This window comes from Myxine glutinosa, chromosome 3 (genome assembly GCF_964187855.1).
Source record: "Myxine glutinosa chromosome 3, kmMyxGlut1.1, whole genome shotgun sequence".
NCBI classification, from domain to species: Eukaryota; Metazoa; Chordata; class Myxini; order Myxiniformes; family Myxinidae; genus Myxine; species Myxine glutinosa.
Window position 1 is genome coordinate 47191172 of NC_136263.1, and position 21144 is coordinate 47212315.

General features: G+C 43.6%; 1 protein-coding gene across 1 annotated transcript in view; it reads right to left on the minus strand.

The window, feature by feature from the left end:
* LOC137423619 (1-acyl-sn-glycerol-3-phosphate acyltransferase gamma) overlaps positions 1-20847 on the minus strand; it is a 39558-nt gene extending 18711 nt beyond the window's left edge. The window contains exon 1 of the mRNA XM_068110970.2: positions 20698-20847. The gene's annotated coding sequence lies outside the window, so the exon portion shown is untranslated. The remainder of the gene's footprint in view (positions 1-20697) is intronic.
* Positions 20848-21144: the final 297 nt, after the last annotated feature.

A 21144-nucleotide genomic window follows, 5' to 3' on the forward strand; every position in this document is an offset into this window, starting at 1 on the left:
GCATAATTATCATCTCGGGTCAAGATTTGAAATTATGCCATGGTTTTTGTAAAATTGCTACTAGTATTCACATTATGTACTTTCACCAAAACATACATCATCATAGAAACATACATAGAATTTGGGTCCTCTGGGTCATTTGGGTCCTCTGGGTCATTTGGGTCCTCTGGGTCATTTGGGTCCTCTGGGTCATTTGGGTCCTCTGGGTCATTTGGGTCCTCTGGGTCATTTGGGTCCTCTGGGTCATTTGGGTCATTTGGGTCCTCTGGGTCATTTGGGTCCTCTGAGTCATTTGGGTCATTTGGGTCATTTGGGTCCTCTGGGTCATTTGGGTCCTCTGGGTCATTTGGGTCCTCTGGGTCATTTGGGTCATTTGGGTCCTCTGGGTCATTTGGGTCCTCTGGGTCATTTGGGTCCTCTGGGTCCTTTGGGTCCTCTGGGTCCTTTGGGTCCTCTGGGTCATTTGGGTCCTCTGGGTCATTTGGGTCCTCTGGGTCATTTGGGTCCTCTGGGTCATTTGGGTCCTCTGGGTCATTTGGGTCCTCTGGGTCATTTGGGTCCTCTGGGTCATTTGGGTCCTCTGGGTCATTTGGGTCCTCTGGGTCATTTGGGTCATCTGGGTCATTTGGGTCATCTGGGTCATTTGGGTCCTCTGGGTCATTTGGGTCCTCTGGGTCCTCTGGGTCATTTGGGTCATTTGGGTCCTCTGGGTCATTTGGGTCCTTTGGGTCCTCTGGGTCATTTGGGTCCTCTGGGTCATTTGGGTCCTCTGGGTCATTTGGGTCCTCTGGGTCATTTGGGTCCTCTGGGTCATTTGGGTCATTTGGGTCCTCTGGGTCATTTGGGTCCTCTGGGTCATTTGGGTCCTCTGGGTCCTCTGGGTCCTCTGGGTCCTCTGGGTCCTCTGGGTCATTTGGGTCCTCTGGGTCATTTGGGTCCTCTGGGTCATTTGGGTCCTCTGGGTCATTTGGGTCCTCTGGGTCATTTGGGTCCTCTGGGTCATTTGGGTCCTCTGGGTCATTTGGGTCCTCTGGGTCATTTGGGTCCTCTGGGTCATTTGGGTCCTCTGGGTCATTTGGGTCCTCTGGGTCATTTGGGTCCTCTGGGTCATTTGGGTCCTCTGGGTCATTTGGGTCCTCTGGGTCATTTGGGTCCTCTGGGTCATTTGGGTCCTCTGGGTCATTTGGGTCCTCTGGGTCATTTGGGTCCTCTGGGTCATTTGGGTCCTCTGGGTCATTTGGGTCCTCTGGGTCATTTGGGTCCTCTGGGTCCTCTGGGTCCTCTGGGTCCTCTGGGTCCTCTGGGTCATTTGGGTCCTCTGGGTCATTTGGGTCCTCTGGGTCATTTGGGTCCTCTGGGTCATTTGGGTCCTCTGGGTCATTTGGGTCCTCTGGGTCATTTGGGTCCTCTGGGTCATTTGGGTCCTCTGGGTCATTTGGGTCCTCTGGGTCATTTGGGTCCTCTGGGTCATTTGGGTCCTCTGGGTCATTTGGGTCCTCTGGGTCATTTGGGTCCTCTGGGTCATTTGGGTCCTCTGGGTCATTTGGGTCCTCTGGGTCATTTGGGTCCTCTGGGTCATTTGGGTCCTCTGGGTCCTCTGGGTCCTCTGGGTCCTCTGGGTCATTTGGGTCATTTGGGTCCTCTGGGTCATTTGGGTCATTTGGGTCCTCTGGGTCCTCTGGGTCATCTGGGTCATCTGGGTCCTCTGGGTCATTTGGGTCCTCTGGGTCATTTGGGTCCTCTGGGTCATTTGGGTCCTCTGGGTCATTTGGGTCCTCTGGGTCATTTGGGTCCTCTGGGTCATTTGGGTCCTCTGGGTCATTTGGGTCCTCTGGGTCATTTGGGTCCTCTGGGTCATTTGGGTCCTCTGGGTCATTTGGGTCCTCTGGGTCATTTGGGTCCTCTGGGTCATTTGGGTCCTCTGGGTCATTTGGGTCCTCTGGGTCATTTGGGTCCTCTGGGTCATTTGGGTCCTCTGGGTCATTTGGGTCATTTGGGTCCTCTGGGTCATTTGGGTCCTCTGGGTCATTTGGGTCCTCTGGGTCATTTGGGTCCTCTGGGTCATTTGGGTCCTCTGGGTCATTTGGGTCCTCTGGGTCATTTGGGTCCTCTGGGTCATTTGGGTCCTCTGGGTCATTTGGGTCCTATATTCCTATCCTATAACATATATATCTCCTATAACCTATCCTATAAATATAGATTTGATGACGTCATGTTTACACATCTGAGCGACAGAAATGAGCGACAGAAATGAGCGACAGAAACTAGCTTCACTTTTGAGCGCCCGAAATTCCCAGGCAAACGCTATAACGCACCAGGTTTACAACCTGTGCGTTAATAACCACTTAAAAATTAAATAAATCTCGTATCCGAATCCATATTCAGATCTTCACCAAAATGGAATCCATTCTTTGATGTCACACACCCAACCTGTCGACCAGGTTTTGTCTAAACCTGTCAACTTATTGAGATATCCTGCTCACAGACAGATGAATAGACAGAAAAACATAACCTGAGCCTACTTTCGGTGGCAGAGGTAATAATGGAAACCAAAAGATTAAATCCGGGCAAATATTTCATGAATATTATCCAGGCACAAGTCTGGGAGCAGTTTGAACATGAGGGAGAGGAAATAAGGTATTTATAGAAACCAATGAGATCACGTTCACCATGACAATTCCCACAAGCTGCAGATACAGGTGAATTCATTATGGTTGTTCATGCACGAGTACAATTTGCAAGGTAGAACCCGACAACTAAATAAATAAATAAAACTTTTTCTTGAAAAGTCCAGTTAATTTTCCCTTTGCCAAAAACACTCGTGCATTCTTGTTAGCGTTGTGCAATGGTAAATGCCATGCCTCCTTCACGTGTCTTGTTGACATATTTGGATAAAGTTAAAAGCGAAGGTTCGGGTTAACATAGCCAAGAAAATAAACAAGCACACACAGAGAATTGCTTTGCAATAAATGTCCCCTACCGATATTTTCTAAGTCCAAAAAGGGCACAACTCCAAGGAAAATTCGTGAAACACACTGAAACTCGATGTTGTTCTGTAACTTACCATAACAAAGCAATGCACCAAGTTTCAGTTGATTATGTTAGGGGGTATGGGGGAAAAAGTCTGGAAAACCACAGGTGGGGACGGACAGAATGAATCAATGATCGTTTTTTAAGGCCATTTTTCCCCCGCTAGAGCGGGGGTTAGCCTTGCAGGCCCCATGACAATCATGGTTCCCTGTTTGAGGCAAAAAAAATTATGGCCGGATGCCCTTCCTGACACCAACCCTTGGTCGCCTCTTACGATGTGCAGGGATACGGTGTACCTATTCTAAATCGGGGTACACACCGTGATCATTCATCCCAGCAAGCTGGTACCCAATTTGCCGACCTCGGAAGGATGACAGGTTGTCAACCCCCCTGGCATTAATTCAGCGATCGACCGGGATTCAAACGAAGGATCCTAGGATCCCAAGCCAGCACCCTAACCGCTAAGCCAACACCAGGCTTCAGCCTAGCAGAGACAGATGGAGAACAAATTTATAGTCCCCTCTGGTGAAACAGGAAGGGACTAAAAATGGGTGGGTAGGTCAGGACTTTGTCAAGCTGAACGGTAGAAATAAATCTTTTTTTTTTACATGTGTGTGGGTAACATCAACAACGACGCTGACGTAGCACTCACTCCCTTTTAGTGGTGGTGGGAAAACCAGAACCCTAGAACTTTGGCCAAAACCGTTACGGTGTATACAAGGAGGGTGGGGGGCAAGTATCACAATCTATTAAAAGCCAAGTCGGTAAATTTCATATTTTAATTTTTCTGACATATTATTAAGAAAATGAGAATTTCGATATTTTATTGTGAAGCTTTTCTTTGATCAAGTGAAATGCTTGATGATGTAGTTACTGGTATTGCTAGTCTTACGACACGGCTCTATTATTATTAGCCCGGTGTTGGCTTAACGGTTAAGGTGGCTGGCTTGAGATCTTCAGGTCCTGAGTTTGAGCCCCTGTCATGACGTTGAATTAACACCAGGTGGGTTGACTCAGCCTGGCATCCTTCCGAGGTCAGGAACATGAGTACCGGCTGACTGGTAATGGGGGCATTGCATCAGAGGCACAGCCGCACCGCAGAAAATGATGCAGCCAAGCAGCCACACGCTGCTTACAAACCACCTCCACTATTATTACCTTCGCAAAAGCGGAAGGTTATGTTTTGATCGCTGTGTATTTATTTGTATGTCTGTGTGTGTGTATGTTAATCGCATAACTCAAAAAGTATTCAACCGAATTGCATGAAATTTGGTGGGATGATTGGTTATTATACGGGACACATTTGATTAGATTTTGGGAAACAGATTTGCTCAAATTCTGACTATTTTTAACTCGATCGTATTTCACTCAAAGTTATGAGCGACTGAAGAAGAAGATGTCCATCCAGGACGTCATCACTATAACGCGATCTCCCGCGATCATTTCAACCTCAAAAAAAATTATAATTGCAGATTTGACAATAGATGAGGCATATTAACAAACGAATGAAACAGATTTGCTCAAATTCTGACTATTTTTAACTCGATCGTATTTCACTCAAAGTTATGCGCGACTGAAGAAGAAGATGTCCATCCAGGACGTCATCACTATAACGCAATCTCCCGCGATCATTTCAACCTCAAAAAAAATTATAATTGCAGATTTGTCAAGAGATTAGGCATATTAACAAACGAATGAAACAGATTTGCTCAAATTCTGACTATTTTTAACTCGATCGTATTTCACTCAAAGTTATGAGCGACTGAAGAAGAAGATGTCCATCCAAGACGTCATCACTATAACGCGATCTCCCGCAATCATTTCAACCTCAAATGAAATTCAAATTGCAGATTTGTCAATCGGGGAGGCATATTAACAGACGAATGAAACAGATTTGCTCAAATTCTGATTTTTAAAAATCGATCGCATTTCACATAAAGTTTGAGGTACTAAAGAAGAAGAAGATTCGTTTAGCTTCTCAGATAAAATAAATAATTCTGTCTGCAATTTCAGGTTAATTACCTTCGCAAAAGCGGAAGGTTATGTTTTGATCGCTGTGTATTTATTACCTTCGCAAAAGCGGAAGGTTATGTTTTGATCGCTGTGTATTTATTTGTATGTCTGTGTGTGTGTGTGTATGTTATTCGCATAACTCAAAAAGTATTCAACCGATTCGCATGAAATTTGGTGGGATGATTGGTTATTATACGGGACACATTTGATTAGATTTTGGGAGCAATCGGGTCAAAGGTCAAGGTCAAGGTCACGAAAAGGTCAAAATCGTATTTTTGTTCTGTTCCCTACACTCCCATGCCAAGTACAGAACAGTAGCTGGGCGAAGGTATGCGCTCTACCGAGTGCCCGTTCTAGTTATTATTGTTTTGTCATAGAACCGCCGTATTTACAACGATAGTAGAGTGAAAAATAAAATAAAGAGAGGAATGTTGAAGTCGTACATCAATTCTACCTTTGCATTGAAAACCCTGAATACTTTGGGGTCGATGGAAGGAGGAAAGGGAAAGCGCAGAACACCACAAATAGGAATGCAGAGTGCTGGGCTTGTATGACAATTTCACCTTGCAGTGATGCCAACTGTGCGCAATTTATGCACAAGCTGTTTAACGTTTTCCTAGACAAGTCAGTGCAGAAGTCTCCTAAAAGAATGATAAACCCCACCACCTCTAGTAAGTCATACCAACTATGAATACAAAACAAAAAGGAGTAAGTTAAGTTTAAATAAGTTTGTTATATAACCATGAATTTGTTTACAGTGTAAGAGCTTTACAGAAAAAAATATATCCCTACAAAAAGTTTCAACTTTCAGAAGTTTCAGAAAAAAAGATTTCAGAAGTTTAAACAGGAGGGATTTACTGAAAACGCATTCATTCTGGTGCTGTTATGGAGGGTCAGAGGACTGAGAGAGCAGAGGGAGCAATGTTTAGAAAACAGAAGGTAGGAAAAAAAAAACCCGGAGATACCACTGACTTCCTGCGATGAGAGAGCAAAAGTCCTTGTGCTTTGGTCTCGTCACTGGAGATTCCAATAATGTCGAGAGCTTGAGATTCCACAGAATCAAGAAGAGACAGATGCGATGCTGGAGCACCAGCCCATAGCGGAGAGCAGTACTCCATTGAGCTAGGGACAAAGGCCTTATAAAGTGAGAGTAGCTCTGATTTTCCAAGGAGACACTTAGATCAATGGAGGATGTCGAATATGCTGTTGGCTATGGAGGCCGGCTTTGCTGTGTTGGCCCAGGAAAGGTCATGGCTGATGGTGAGGCCTAGAAAGTTTAAGAAACTGAACCTCTTCCAGTGGATGACCCACAAAATAGAGGTGGGTTCGTTTCATGATCACTGTGAAAGGAGAGAGAGAGACTGGAATCTCCCAGGATTGAAGGCCAAGTTCCATTTAACAGACCAGAGTCTAATAATTTCCAGATCAGCATAGAGAGATGTAGTTGCTGTCTGCCGAGCAGAGAAATGTGGGTACTGTACCACACAATGTAGAGTCGTCTGCAAAAAGGAAGAGGGTTTTTTTTCCAGAGCATTGGAGAGATCATTAATATAGATGAGGAATAAGACTGGGCCCAAAACACTGCCTTGGGGAACTCCATCCTGAATATGGAAATGAAAGAGTTCCATTGACACCAACACCAACTGTGAGAGTGAAGGAAGTCAGAAAGCCAGATATGAAGATGGCCTCGTACACCACAGATAGCGAACCCGGCAAGCACAGCGAGACGAAAACAGTTTCAAAAAGACATCATGATACACTCTTAGAGCCCATAGCCACAAATTTTATATTTTCTCGAAAGCTGACCCCACACAAGTGATGCGTACATGTATGTGAACTCCAACTGAATATTCAAAAGCATGCATTCCTACATGGTGTGGAGGAGTTTCACACACCCCAGACATACATTACCCTACCACAACAACACCAGCTTAAAATATTCATGTGAACTGGGGCATCGGAGAGGTCATTAATATAGATGAACAACAAGACTTGGTCCGAAACCCTGCCTTGGGGAACTCCAGCCTCCACTGGTAGAATGCTCCATTGCTGGCAACACATTGACTGCATGAGTTGACAAGGAAGTCAAAATTTCAGGAATGAAGGCCTTGTGTGCTCCAGGCAGAGAGTTTGGTAGGCAAAGCAGGATGACAGACCATCAAATGCCAAGGCATATCGAAGATGGTCCTAACTTCTCGTTTGAGGTTGAGGGCCTCCAACCATTGCTGAACGAGGAGCAGAAGGATATCCACAGTTGAATGACTGTTATGAAAACCAAACTGATGGTCGGAGATCCGGTTGTTTGAAGCCAATGCCACATTTGTAGTCCTTGAGCCAACCGGCCATTTTTTGAAGTGAATGCTCCGGGGGGGGGGGGGGGGGGGGGGGAGTAATTCTCATTATGATTTTCCATTAGACCAATGTCTCAAGTGTCAGAAAAGGTGTGATGGACATCTGAGAACGGTAGCTTAGTGCCCGGATGGACGCCATCTTTGAAACCACCCAGCTCAAAAATGCCCATTTGGTGGGGTACATTGTTGCACGTGTATCTGGACTTCTATACTAGCTATCGATGTGCGGTTGACGACTAAATATACGTCCGATGTGTACCGTCTAAATAAAAAATAATATGAAGCATTTTGTTTTAGATTAATTATTATAAAAATCAATTATCGAAAAAAAATCATATATTTTTCAATATTTTATTATTAGACTTGTACTTTTTTTAGTGAAACAACACTGGTATGATTTTCCAAATTATGCATTGTGCTACACCGTTTATCTGTCTATAAAAATAACTCAAAAACTAAAACATATCATCCACCACGAGTGTACACAAAAAATATATGAAAAGGCATGCACTTTCCACAAACCGAAACTATGTCAGTTGGAATTTCCCGCCGATATAATCAACCCACAGAACCCAGTGCCGAAAGTGACGTCAGTCTATTCTATATCTATATTCTATATTCTATATCTCAGTCTGAGATTTGTTGCGGTGACCTGATTAATTTCTGAGGGGGGGGGGGGGGGGGTGGGTGGCTTAAGAACTAAAAGTGAACATGTTAGATGGCGCCACATACAACTCTATTATAGAGTTGTATTGTGGCGCCATCTAACATGCTCACTGACTTGGATGAGTATGTCTATGTAAGCTGGCGAGCTTTTCGGATATCGGAGTAATCTAACGTCAGTCTTTTTGTTCTTTCAGCTGAGATGGCCGGTGTCGAGGCGAAACGGGCGAAGATTGAACCTGAGTCCGGAACGTGCATCCTGTGCAGCAAGAAGTCGCCACTCTCTGAACTAAGCAAGGCAGCGGGCAACAGTTCTTGGAAGACATTGTGTGACGCAGCCGCAGTTAGAAACTTTTATCCAATTCTAAAGCTAGTCCAAGAAGGCGCAGTTGAACTTCCTAATATTCCAATATTATACCATAGGGCTTGTAGATCAGACTTCACTCACAAAAACCACCTAGCTACTTTGACCAATGCAGCTAGAAGTTCTTCAGTTGATACTGGCGATGCGGTGCGACGGCGATCATCACGGGAAGAGACAGGATCAACTTCAACGGTCTACGATGATAAATGCATTTTTTGCCAGCGTGCTTCAAAATTCATAAAAGGCAGTCGTACCCGTGAAACAGTTGTCTTGGCTGTTGAACTTCGAGCAGATAAGACAATAAGAGATGCTGCGACAGCTCGCAATGATGAGAGAGTTTTGGCATTGACTACACGAGATATGGTTGCAGCTGAGGCTCACTACCACTTCTCCTGCTATAGAAACTACACACGGCCCCAAAAACCTCAAGTAGAAACTGACATTGAAGATAATATCGAGAAAAAAGAAATGATACGATGTATATTCAATTTCATTCGCACTGACTTGTTCTTGAACCCGAGGATTGTTCCAATAGTTGATGTTGCAACAGATATCCTGTCTTCAGATACATTTTCAGTTGATGTTCGTGACTCCATCAAGAAGAATCTGCAGCGCACATTACAAAGAGAGTTTGGAGAATCGCTCATCTTCTTCAATGTGAAACACCGTGTATACTTGATGCCCGATAATCTGACAAAGCGAGAGATTGCTGCAGAGTGCGTAAACCTGAAAGCAGAAGTGAAAGCATTTGAACGAACGGATGGTGAAAGTAACATTGTGCGTGCAGCTACTTCACTGCGACACCAGATCAAAGATGCTCATTACAATGAACGTTGGCCGCCTCAGCCAGCAGAACTCACTTCAGATTACGTGAAGATACCAGATTCTCTTCGTGTATTTCTGCATACTTTGATTTGCGGGAGTGGGGGTAGCTCTGCGCGTGCCGACACACTGGTATGGTCGATGGCTCAAGATATCATCAATGCTGTACACCGGGGTACCATCAGAACATCGAAGCATGTCCTACTTCCGTGGGTCATGAAAACGCTCACCGGTAATACAGAGGTCATCAGAATATTGAATCGACTCGGGCACGGATGTTCGTACACAGTTCTGGAAGAAATCGAGACAGCGCTATGCATAGACAAATTAGCAAGTGTGGAGAAAGATACAGTACCACTTCCGTCACATGTGCACCCTTCGGTCCCGACTGTATTAGCATTCGATAACATCGACAGGCTAGAGGAATCGCTGAGTGGTGGCGGAACATCGCATCGCGTCAACGGTATCATCGTCCAACCGAAGTCGCAGTCGTGTTTGCCGCCCCAACCTCCATCGGCAGTATCCAAAGCAGATAAGAAGCGATCTATCCCGTCATCCAGCGATTTAGTTCCAATATACAGCGGTGGGAAACGAGAGGGCCCACCTGCAATCAAGCCTGCAGATCTTTCTGACACTCTTGCAGGCGCAACATCCCTTGCGCAGCGCCGAAATCACGTATGGATTATGACTCGCATGCTGGAACCATGCGACCAGACAATCAGTTCGTGGACTGGTTTCAACATCATGACTAGAGATCGTGTTCAGGTGACGGAAGATGTAGTTGGCTACCTGCCGACTATAAACGCGCCTGCCACAGATATGGCAACAGTGCAAGAAATCCTCAGAGAAGCTCTGAACATCATGTCATCACTTCAGCTTGAGCGTATACCGGTGGTGCTAGACCAGGCACTATTTGCTAAGGCGACCGAAATAGCATGGAAAGATGTCGATCGATATGGAAGAATCGTGCTCATGATGGGGAACTTCCATACCATCTGTAACTTCATGTCGAGCATTGGGAAAATGTTTGGAGATGCAGGCCTTCGGGATGTAGCTGTTGAGTCAGGAGTAATCGCTGAAGGTTCCATCAACAGGGTTCTGGAAGGCAAGCAATACAACCGTGCTGTGCGACTCCACAAGTTGATGTACGAGGCACTAATGCGCATCATTTGGAAGGGCTTCCAGGTGTGGATAGAAAGCAATCATCCTGACAAGGAACCCCAGATTCGAAGCACTGACCTCAAAATTCGCAGCATCAAGGAGGATGTTTGCCACGAGACTCTCGCTGCTGCTCTCGATGATGATTCATGTGTACAGAGCTTTGACATGTTCGCGAAATACCTACATTTTCTGCGAACCAAACATGGAGACCTGGCTCGCTTCTGGATGATGTATATAGATATGGTAGAGACCCTGCTGGGGTTGATTCGTGCGGATAGAGAAGGCGACTGGATGCTTCACTTGGCTTGTGTCAGAAGAGTGATCCCTTGGTGTTTCGCAATGAACAAGGAGAACTATGCTAGATATCTACCAGTGTACTATGCACAGATGACGCAACTCCACGAAACATGCCCCGAGTTGTACAGGCATTTCAATCAAGGCTACTTCTCCGTACAGCTTAGACCAGGGAATCCATTTGCCAGAATCGCTGTTGATCAGACAACAGAAGAAACAGTAAACAAAGATACGCAAACAGCTGGAGGAACACGAGGTTTTAGTCTTCGACAAGGGGCTGTGTCACGATACTATCTAACTGCATAAAATCGGGCTACTGCACTGAGGCAACTACGAGAAACTATCCTTGTGAATGGCAGCGACACATCTCATGCCAAGCACCCTGACTTGTCTACTTCTCGCATCAAACGTGATGAGTCTGGCGTCACAGCTATCTGTGATCTACTGGAAAATGACTGGACCAATCCATTCGCCGATGATCCGTCATGTCTTCTCAGTATATCTACCGGAGCGGCTGCGAGGGAGGACGTTTCTAATGACCTACTCAACACCCTGCAAAAGGGGGAAGCGGCGTATCAAAGCTTCCAGAAACGTCTTGAAGAGGGAACAGGCTTTCATGACACATTGAACAAGCTAAACTTGAAGACCTTTGGTAAGATCAAGCAGAAAGTTGTGAAGGGCACAAACAAGGAGATCGTCCTGAGAGCTGACAGACAACTGTTTGCCACCATGATACTCATCGCCAAGACAAGGAACCTCGACATGCAACTTGTCCTTTGTCACCCACTAGGGCCGTTACCATGGTCTTTGGCAAACGTTGATGGGTCAATGAAAAAAACGAACAAAGCTGCACTTGCGAAACACATGGAAGGTCTTGTGGAACCAGCCGAGAGCATTGACAAGCGAAGTGCAACAATAATTGATGCGATGGCTCTCATACAAAAGATGCATGGCGAGAACGACACGTTCGAAGAACTATCTGACCGCATCCTTGCTGCAGCGCTTCACGCTGGTCAAGGCAGTGAGCGCATCGATGTTGTCTTTGACACATACACAGAAGAATCCATCAAAGCAGCTGAGCGTGTGAACCGCGGTTCAAATGAAGGCATCAGTTTCAGCGAGATCAGACCCGCACACAAAATCATGAACTGGCGGCGTCTCCTTGCTTGCAGCCAGACAAAGGAGAAACTGGTTGTGTTTCTGGCGGAGTCGTGGAAACATGAAACAAATCGCGAAAAGCTAGGCAACAGAACACTATGTCACCTGTGGTGAAAAATGTGTGGTACTGACCCGCGATAGGTGGAAGTTGGTGCAAGCACTCGAATGTAGCCACGAGGAAGCAGACACGCGTATGTTTCTCCACGCAAAGCACGCCGCTACCCACTACAAGACGATCATCTTAGTGGCAGATGACACCGACGTTCTGATCATCAGTCTTCATCTCAGCAGAACCATCGATAGTCAGCTCTTCATCAGACGAGGAACAAAGGTTCGAGTCAGAATGATCGACGTTGGAAAGTTGGCTGCGGTATTGGGGTCTGGAGTTTGCAGTGCATTGCCAGGGCTTCATGCATGGAGCGGGTGTGACACTGTGAGTGCTCTGGCTAGCCAAGGAAAGATAAAGGCTTTGAAGCTTGTGCAAGCGAATGAGCTGTATCTTCAAGCATTCACAGATCTGGGATCTTCGTGGAATGTACCAACAGACGTCTTCAATAGCATTCAGGCCTTCACGTGTCAGCTGTACGCCAAGAACACGAAGATCGTCGGTGTTAATTCGCTCCGTTATCACATGTTCTGTGCAAAGAAGGGCCAGATCGAATCTGGACAATTGCCGCCTTGTGAAGACTCCTTGATGCAGCATACGCTTAGGGCCAACTATCAGGCAGCTATCTGGCGACGCAGCCTTGAAAACCTACCAGACGTCCCAACACCATCAGCAGGACATGGTTGGGAACTCGATGATGGCGGTTCGCTCACAATCCGATGGATGGCGGGTCTACCAGCTCCAGATGTCGTCTTGAATCTCATCTCATGCACATGCAGAAGGACGTGTCGACCGTCAGATTGCTCCTGCATACTGAATGGGTTGAAGTGCACTGTTGTGTGTAAGCTGCAGGGATGCTCCAACATGGTGCAGGATGATGCTATCGTGGCTCAGGATGCCAATGACTGATGGCGACTCTGATGATTAACTTTGTGTGCACTGTATATTGTATAGCATATGTTGTTCTCTATTATAATGCAGGCCAAATTGCCTGAAAATCTTTATAGACAGATAAACGGTTTAGCAAAATGTATAATTTGGAAGATCATACCGGTGTTATTTGACTAAAACATGACATGTTCAATGATACCTCCGCTTGCTTATTAGGAATATACATCGTATGGTGTTAAAATCAGCTCCATACGTCTTTCCAAACTCTAGTAATGAATAATTAATATAATTGGCGGCCATTTTGAAATCCAAGATGGCCACCAAAGTGCAGATTTCCTATGTAACAATTTCCGCCTGCTTATTAGATATCGTATGGTGTTAAAATCCTCTCCGTAAGACATTCCTAACTTGGCGTTATCATCAGAATAGATAATGCCAGCGGCGGCCTAAGTCATTTTATGCCTCTTTACATTTATTTGTTGTAAACTCGTGGTGGATGATATGTTTTAGTTTTTGAGTTATTTTTATAGACAGATAAACGGTGTAGCACAATGCATAATTTGGAAAATCATACCAGTGTTGTTTCACTAAAAAAAGTACAAGTCTAATAATAAAATATTGAAAAATATATGATTTTTTTTCGATAATTGATTTTTATAATAATTAATCTAAAACAAAATGCTTCATATTATTTTTTATTTAGACGGTACACATCGGACGTATATTTAGTCGTCAACCGCACATCGATAGCTAGTATAGAAGTCCAGATACACGTGCAACAATGTACCCCACCAAATGGGCATTTTCGAGCTGGGTGGTTTCAAAGATGGCGTCCATCCGGGCACTAAGCTACCGTTCTCAGATGTCCATCACACCTTTTCTGACACTTGAGACATTGGTCTAATGGAAAATCATAATGAGAATTACTCCCCCCGCCGGAGCATTACTTTTGGTCTGGCTCAAGGACTATTGAGGAGATTCCCAAATCACCCAAACCCTCCCCTGCCCTCCTTTCTCCACCTTTGTACATATAGTTGGTAAAGTTCAAACACTTCAATTTAGAGGATTTAACAGCAAAGGGTTACACTGGCATTGTGTGTCGTCATAACCTGTGGAGATGAAATTCCAATATGTACTTCATCCAGAAAAGGAGGTGAACAGCGGGTACAAACATGGCCTTATAAATACTAGACCTTTGCACCTAATTCAGCCAATTCTGTTTTACTATCAACTATGAATCCACATTTAATGAATTATTTGGAAGTAGTAAAGATAATGACTTCAGTAGTTTCCTACTATACGCTGTGAAAACTGTTCAACTTTATTGAACAAATAATGTAGAGGTAGAGGTGGGGTAGGTGAAGTAAGTGTATGAAAGAGGGGGAGGGAGGCAAGAAGTAGCAAGGTGGGCGTGGGGTGGGGGTGGAAGGGGAGCGGGGGCTGTAAATAAAGGATGTCGTGATGAGCTATGTGTATTAGTGACGTCTGTGTATGAGATCCCAGAGAAAAAAAAAATTGTAGCAAAGATTTGGATTGTTATAAAATCGCTTCATTGGCAAGTTATGGTGCACGCAAGAGAAGCAAGTGACCAATTTGCACGCACTTGGCCAATCAAAAATAATTTTTTCGTTTCTCGACAGCTTTCCCGTTCACCCAAAAGTACAGCAATTATTGCAAGTTTCTAATATTGCACTTTTAAATCACAATGACAGAGGCACAGACTTGGAGGGATATTATTACAGGTCACTTAGTCGAGACCAAAGGCCTTCAGGTACTCCCAAGGGATCTTTAGCATTCACACCAAAGCCCAGGTGAAACAAATGATAACCACATTTTGAACCACCATGAGCATCAAACCCTACCGAGACGCTCTAACCCACTCGCCACACATTTTAGTTAAAACAGGTTTAATGAATGACTTCAGCAAGTAAAAACAAGACCGAAAGTCTAACAGCAAACAGGTCTAACAGGGCTTTGATACTTTCGTTGAAAATAGGCGTTATGACGTAGCGTGACACAAAACTGCCGCTCCAGTGTTACGATTATTTATTATAATATTAATGTTACGTTATCATTATTACGAAAATGATATTACTATAAAAACAAGAGCGAAAGTCTAACAGCAGCGTAGCCGGGCTTGTAAAATATTATAAACCACAAACACATATTATTAGCTTTTCAAACAGTCGCTAATGCTGTTTATAACATGAAACAAATAAATTTTGAGGAATCCCGACATCCGTGAGGTAAGTTTTACTTCCAGAACTGAGCGATGATCTACTGTAATCTATATACCCCACCAGGATTGGAGGTGTGCTCATTTACCAAGCAGCTAGCTAGCGCTTGCCAAGCCAGCCATTCCTTAAGGGTTTTGAATGGAGTGTTTGCTCGAATGCTTAAACCACTTGGCGATCTCTCCACAAGAAACTTGGTAAATGAACACATCCGATGTTCTTGAGACACGACCATAGATCGACTGTAATCTATGTAGCCCAAAGAGGAATGACCCTTCCTGCCACTCCCGTAGTGAGCAGGTGTACTTGTAAATTCAAATGTTGGTTGGTGGACTCAGCCGTCGTAATTACATCACAGACATAATGACGTAACAGACACAAAACCTATATATTTTAACTTCCAGTACGTTTGCAGTCACTACAAAGGGATTAGTGTTACAATTAGATTTACTATAATATTAACGTTATGTTATCATTATTTCGAAAATGATATTACCATTAAAAAACTGAGGCTAATTCCCTACTTCCTCGGTTATTAATATTACTGCCAAACACCGCTCATCATTGATTCATGAACCATACACCACTTCAATCCATTAACTTCGCATTCATGACATTGGGATTAAAGTATTATGGTTATATTTACAATATTATTATTATTACGAAAATGATACTACTGAAACGATACACTCGTGTTTTAAGAAACCTGGGCTCAATTTGTCCGAATCGGTCCGAAGATAAGTCATAACACTTAAGGCCTATACGTACCGTACCGTTGGAAGAGCCGTAACGCCGATGTTTTTGATATTTCATGATCATTTTAACAATCGGTTTGTTTGTGTTTCACACTGAATAAAAAGCGTAAAGGTAGAGCATGGCGATTGTGATATATGACAGGTTCGACGATATGTTCAACCTGAACGAAATTGGAATCAAAATGCCGGAGTGTGGAAAGTCAACCGCCGTAATGACATCAGACGTAATCACATCACCCTGTCATGTGACCAGATCCTCAGCTCTGATTGGTATACATTTGAGGGGACATACATACATACAGACAAACTGTTCTAGACGGCTAAGCCCCATGGGCTATGCCATAAAAATTCAGCCATAACAATACAGATGGTTCGACTGCTTCAACTACAGCCCCAATTATTTCCATTTTCTGGTGGCATCGACAAGGGAAGGTTTTTGGCCCAAGTCTTTCACGAGCTAGCTGCCCAGTCCTGATTTTCGACTTAAGGTGGCAGGTGTAATGCTCAGGATGCCAGTGATAACTCGCATAGCCTTGGCAAAAGACAGCATGGGATTTTACCGCCCATACGAGGGCCGGTTTTTTTTTTTGGTTTTTTTTGTATACTGAATCGAGGCTCGTGAAAGAGCTAACATTTACTTCACAAACAAATTAACCAGACAAACAAAATATATAAAAAGAGGGAGCGGAAGACAAGATGGGGAGAGAAGGGGAAGCACACAGACATAACATTTGAGAGCAGGGAGATGTGTGGAAGGGAGAGGGCTTGGGGGAAACTTATTGGAAAATTGGAAAACTTATGGAATTTTAAACAATTTTTAACATCATAATTCCATTTAAAATGAAGGATGCAGTTCAACACTGCACGGGGTATCGTGTTCTATGAACTCAAATTTATAGTCCACAAAATATTGCGGTGACGATTTGTCCGATGACTACTTGTATCCTTGTATTTAAAGTAAAGTACACGAAAGTCCCGTGATGTGCTTTGACCTACATACGAATGTATAGAATCTCCACCTTGAGCAAAAAATTAAAATATATAAAAATGAATAACTGATGGGTCAAAACAAAGTACAGACTTTGTTTACTTTGGTACAGACTTGGTACAGACAAAGTACAGACTTTGTAAACAACGTACGTTTACAAAACAAAGTTTACTTTGGGATACAACAACCTACCTGTGTTAGAAGCACCAATCTGACATTTTATAAGTGTTGAGATTCGAACCCAGACTAAATTGTTCAAAAGTATAAGCACACCACCTTACCCTCCTACCAGGCAGATCAATAAGGGATTTTTTTGTTTTAATTGGCAAAAAGGTACTTCATTGCCATTGGCCATCATAATTTTCAAACCAGAAATGCTTCTCCGTTCATTAATTCACAGCATCACCCACAGGATGACATCCCAAGTATATCAGGTAAGTAACATTTAATGGGAAAATTATAACAGCACTCTCCGACGTCATGACGTCGACCAATGTGCCTCTGCCCACATTATTACATCATTATACATACTTGTACCAAGTTTGATTGAAATCCCTTCAGCTGTTCTGAACTATCACATTTTTACCTGACATGACCTCTGACCTTTGATGTCGAAATCTAACCAGTTCATCTTTTCATCATCATATATAGTTGTACCAAGTTTGGTCAAAATCCCATTACTGGTTCACAGGCAAGCACATCAACAGAATCTTCACCAAACATGACCTCTGACCTTTGACCTCATGACCCAAAATTTAATCAGTTCATCTTTACCTCATTATGCATACCTGCACTAAGTTCAACTTGGATCCCTTCAGCCATTCTCAGTTAATCCTTCCCAAGGATCTCAATATCCCTCCAAGGAAACTAAAACCTATCATGGCCGGACGGACACACGGACAGACGGGCGCACCGAAAACATAATGCCATAAGGAAACTTCGTTGGGGAATAAATGAATGAATTATTTTTAATTAATAATACGATATTCAAATTTCCAGGATGGTGTAAATGGTTAGCATTCGCTCTGAGTGTTGGAGGTCGGTTGTTCAAACCCCATCCGAATAATACCAAAGACTTCAAAAACGGTCTGTGCTGCTTCCTTGCTTGATGCTCACATTTAAAAAGGAAAGGAGCACAGACAAGTACAACCATAGTTTGCAATCGGATGTGCAGACTGACCTCCTGTGTTGAAGTTCCTTATAATGGCACATATGTTAAATTATTATATATTCACCAACCAATGCCAGTTCAAAGTTTAGTATTACCGCAGCGATATCTCGAGCCATCCAAGGGAAACTAGAACGGCACTCGGTAGAGCACATTCCTCCATCAGACTGAACAGGTTACATTTTGGATCCCACCTGATTAGCCGGATCTGGACCCAGACCTAAACCAAAATCGAATCGGCTTGTTCTTGTCACCAACCCAACTCGTCCACTTGGCATAATCAGTCCACAGCTTTTTGAGATGTCATGTTATGTATCGTTTTTGTCCCCATCTCTCAATGGTGAAGAAATAGCTTGGTGTTGGCTTAGCGGTCAGGGTGCCGGCTTGGGATCCTAGGATCCTGAGTTTGAATCCCGGTTGATCGCTGAATTAACGCCAGGGGGGTTGACAGCCTGTCATCCTTCCGAGGTCGGCAAATCGAGTACCAGTTCACTGGTAATTCCCTGGGTGTCGCAAGAGGTGGAAGGGTTGGTGGCAGGAAGGGCATCTGGATATAAAGCATTGCTTCAAAAAGGGGACAATGGTGCCCGAAGAAGGCCAACCCCTGCTCTGTGGGAAAAAATGGCCTTTAAAGGCGGTTCCTTTTCTCAATGGTGAAGAAACTTTTTTTTTTTTTTAATCAATAATCCTAGTACGATCCAGATCTTCATTAAAATCTAATCAATTCCTTCTTGAAACACACCCAATCTGTCCACCATGTTTTGTCTGAATTCGTCCACAACCTTTTGAGATATCTTGCACACATATACTTACATAAAAGAGCAATCAGAGATTGACGACCTTTGCCAGGATGTCTTTATGTGGGTGTATTTTGTGTGGCGTCTATTAGCTGCTGTTTGTGTGGTTTATTGGCGACGTAGATTAATGTTCAATCAAATGTGGCTGCCGAACCATGTGACCGATGACGTCATTAGTTTAATTATCCCATACAATTTTGGGGTAGATCACGCTCATGAAATTTCAAACTGATTGGATCAAGCATTCTACTTGTCTAATTATTACGTCATAATAAAGGCACTTATGACACCATGAATATATGGCGTTCCCCATGGTGAGTACTTGACAATGAGCCGTTTCCATTTTTAACTCAACTGGACTATGTCCGGCTGTGTTTTTGTCGACACCCAGTGTCCGTCTGTCTGTCAACAATTCGACGTCTATGCTCTAAAAGTCACAAATATTGATCAAATTTGATGAAACTTGTTATGCAGCATTTTTAAGACATAAACTAGTTTGGGATTGCATTTGGGCACGCCCAAAAATGGGCGCGGCAGGGCGGCCATATTGAAAAATCAATTTTTGTCATATATTTTTAGCACATATAAACTATATCGTTTGTGGTTCTCTTATGCATATTCTAACCATATTGATATAGACCAGTTGAGTTCAGGTTCCCTGGAACCTCCAGTTTCCCATGGAGGGGTTTTGGGGATAAAGAGGTGCAATTATTTTTCGTTTTTCAAAGATGGCGCCTGTACCATGTGACCTATGACATCACAATTTTTATTTTAAAATTCTAAAGGAGGTGAAATGAAAATGTTGGTGAAAATGGTGAAAATGTTGCGTCACTCGAACCAACGTTTGCAGAGAAAAGCATGCTCTTGTTCTGTGCAGACAAACAAAAAGACAGACAGATAAACAAACGGACCCAAATGCAACAACCTTTCCATTGGCAAGGGTAACAAGATGTTGCGCAGAGCATGATATTATTGCGAAATTGCCCCCACAAAAAATTGACCTGAAATAAAAAATATTTGACAGTTGAATTCAACGACCAAATCTGCAAATCCTGTTCAAATATCAAGTCAATCAGACAAAAATTGAGGATTTCAGGAATTACACCTAAGTTATTGACCTTTGGGCTTTGTTAACCTCAAAATATATGGTGGTTCAATTCAGTAAGCTGATGTGTAAATCCTCTTAAATTTCATGTCAATCAGATGAAAATTTATTCTTTTAGAAATCTGACAAAGTTGTTGACCTTTTGACCTCTAAAACAATAGGCTTCTTGCTCATGACCAGCTCTACCAGGTGGTGAGGCTTTGTGACGATCAAAGTAAAAATGTGACCTGGAGGCTGTTGACAAACAGACAGAATAACGTACACGACCAAACCAATATACAAGGCAACAAATAGACAGGCGTGAAAACATAACCTCCGCCAATTCCAGATGGCGGAGGTATTAACGGCGCTTGAGTATGATTCCCGGTATAAAGCGATGGAAATATAAAATTTATGTTATTGAGGAAGCCATCCCAATGTCACACGCAAACACGTGGAGGACAGTGCAACCAAGTTCACGTGGGTGAACCCGAACGGACACGCCCCTACCGGAAACGCCCCAAACGGCCACGCCCTACTTGAAGGGAGAAACAAGTCCAAAAGTTTTATAAGGGGGCGAGTACCAAACCTTACTGCAACTAAAGACGATGGGAAAGGTTATTTCTATTTTTGGAACGATATTAAGCATTAAACTCAGTCACACGATAATTCATAACAAATCTATATTAAAAGCATTAAACTGTAACAATAACACATTAAATAGTCCGCAATCTAACTAAATCAACAGGTTACAACACCAAGAGACACCAGGTGAAAGCACTTTTAACTGTCACAGCACAAAGCACGAGGGTACTTACTTGGAGTACTCACTCAGTACGCGAGGGTGCTGCGAGAATGGACGCGCCACATCCGAATCTGAACTTCACTCCGCGTGGTTACCCAGCGCGGTTCTGCAATTCGTTCACGCCCTCATTCCTTCAACAAGTCATTCTTTCGTTACTTCTACTGAACTTTGTTTTACGAACCGTAATGTATCCAACCGATAAATACATTCATTTGTTCGTTGTTTTAATACATATAAGCTTTTTCATTCCGACCGTTTCACAGGAGGCAAGCAACCAGCCAACTAAACGACGATGATCCCATACACCGCTCAACGAAACCTACCTCGTGTACACCGACGGTCCAGGTTAATCGTGCAACTCTTTGATGAGAAAGATCCGCTAAATATATATCAAGAGAAAAGGTAAATGCCTATTTTTGCAGGTAAATTGTAATTCGTTAAATGCTGAAGCGTATGAAGT